Genomic DNA, 2,569 nt, shown 5'->3' on the forward strand with positions numbered 1-2,569 from the left:
TTGCTATATGTTGGTTCATTTCATTACCTTGAAATTTGATTAGAAATTGTTTTCGGGAAAGAAGATGGGGTTAGCATTATGTGCTTGTGATGAAATCTATGATTCTAGGGTGATTTTATTTATATAAAAATATCTCTCTAAAAATCCAGATTATAACGCATCAAATATTTTATTTTCTTCTACTACTTTTTTTTTTAATCTAAGGAATTATCGTTTGGTCTACGCTTCAGAGCATTACAATAAAATTGAAAGGTTTAAGTAATAATAATCAAAATAATAATCAATATGTGCAAGCAATCATAGAAGTGACAATATTTTAACGTGTAATAAGTAAAATTGTAGAAGTATAAGTAACATATAATTATATTTTAACTTAATTGGGGTAGACTTTGATGCAAATACAACTATAACTACTACAAATTGCTTTCATATTAAGCAAGGGGCACAATGAAGGAGAACAATCCATGTTTCCGAGACAATGATTACGTGATCCTATGATGTAAAACAAGAATATATAAGAGTGTTAATGAAAGAGAATGAAAAAAAAAATATGTATAAAATAAATATAAAATTGATTAAAAATAAAAATAAAGATAAAATTTGAAATTGATGAAGGAATTAAAGTGCTTACCGTAGCTCATGGCACTTACAACAAAAAATATTGAAATGAAGGCAATCACAACATAAACAAATTTAAGAATTGTATTCATATTTTCTCCGTTTTCATTTTTCCTCCTTTTGTCATTTTTTATTTTATATAATGTTAAGATGAATTGTTTGAGCACTAAAGATAAAATAAAGCCTTCAAAAAAATAGGTTTTATTATTAAAATTATTTTACTTACAACCATTGGTCGTATGTGTTTGTCCCTTTAGATCACTCAATTTAAATCTAACTATAATCGATGTTTTATTTCTTTTATAACCTTTCGTGATAGACATTAGACATGAAAAATCTTACAAAAACAGCATTGAATGATATAACATATATATGCTCATTCTTTGTTATTCATTTTTATGCAATATGTACTACTATTTAATAGATATTTTGGGATCGACATTGTCTCTGGTAGGCAAAAATAGCTTATGGCTGATAAACTAGTGTTTACGCTGGTTTTTCGTAAATAATTGTTAGTTTAATTTAATTATTTGCAGGACCAACTAGTAAATCCTAGGACATGTTTTGTGTATAAATTTTAATGTTCATCATTGAAATAAACATTTGGTAAACCAGTTTGAAAGAACAATTTACAAAGAAAAATGTAAATTAGACAAGTTTCACTCGAACGAGAGAATTTGAAAAGATAAATTGCAAAAGAAAGCTTAAAATTGCATAAAAATGTAAAAGTTTTATAAAGAAAGTAAATGGTTCACAAATTCATACATATTCTTCACTTCACATTTTTCTCTCGAACGCATGGATACTTTAGGTTTGTAAATTTTGTATATGAATTGTGACCCTTATTCCAACTAAAGGAATTACTATTTATAAGCAGAAAAATAAACAACTGCTTGTACAAACGTGCTTCGCCAGCTTCTCAAACCCATGAACTCACGATCTCTTGATCAAGTTTAAAGAAAGTAACTGCCTCTTTAGCTTCAACTGTCGCTCGAACCTTGCCTTCGAAACTCTTGTCATTTCCTGCTGAAAGTAATGAAAATAATTCTAAGTCCAGAACATCTTCAAATACCAAGATTCGAAACCTCATTCGATTCGAAGGCAATTTTTCCATCTTGCTAATAAAATATTTTATGAAATTAAGACTTTAAATAGACTTAATTAGGTAAATTAATCACCCTTTTATATATTTTATTAACTTATTTAATGTGTCCACTTTGGACCTCCATGGATAATATTCCATTTATTATTTCCGTCCATTCTATTTAGTAGCACATTTAAGATGACGCACCAAATTAACATTAAATGCATATGGTCAAAAATTCAAGGTAATAAATTGCCCCTCAAAAATACTATTTTCGAATGAAATACTGAGTGGAGAATATGGCGTTTTTGAAAGACTCCAAATTAAACTTTCACTCTTTCCAAAGATGATGCTTATGTCAACAGCCAATCAATGCTCTTTTCAACTGTCATTTCAAACCCCACAATCATCATGACTCCACTTTTATAGGAGTAAATGGTACATGCGTTCCCATAGGAAGTTGAAAGAAAAAGTTTCTTTTTCTAATTATTTAATTCGGATTTTTGACCAACACTATAAATAGTAGTCAGCTCACCTATTCCACTCTTTCTCACCCTGTTCATCTTCATCTCCGAAATCTTCTCTTTTTCTTCAAATTCCTTCAATTAACTCCTTCAATCTTAGTAAAAAACACTATTTTTACCTCTGATTCCTTCGATTACGAACAAATCTTGCGTTAATTGATACCCAAACCCTTTTTTATAATGAAAAATTAACTTTTCACTAAGCAATTGCGTTAATTGAAAAATTAATAGATCTTTGATCATTTTTTTTCTGTAATTGTTTATTTAATTTCATTATTTGTAGATGCATTTAATTTTGATGATTTTTTTATCTCAATGCCTTTAGTCTATGTGAAAGCATCTC

The 2,569-nt window shown here is 28.4% G+C and overlaps 1 long non-coding RNA gene across 1 annotated transcript; it reads right to left on the bottom strand.

The window, feature by feature from the left end:
• Positions 1-302: 302 nt before the first annotated feature.
• On the bottom strand, positions 303-869 carry LOC123909869. Its single transcript, XR_006810022.1, has 2 exons — positions 632-869; positions 303-492 (listed from the first exon to the last, which is right to left on the bottom strand). It is a non-coding gene; the product is annotated as an uncharacterized LOC123909869 (long non-coding RNA).
• Positions 870-2,569: the final 1,700 nt, after the last annotated feature.

Source organism: Trifolium pratense, linkage group LG2, assembly GCF_020283565.1.
Source record: "Trifolium pratense cultivar HEN17-A07 linkage group LG2, ARS_RC_1.1, whole genome shotgun sequence".
Classification (NCBI taxonomy): Eukaryota; Viridiplantae; Streptophyta; class Magnoliopsida; order Fabales; family Fabaceae; genus Trifolium; species Trifolium pratense.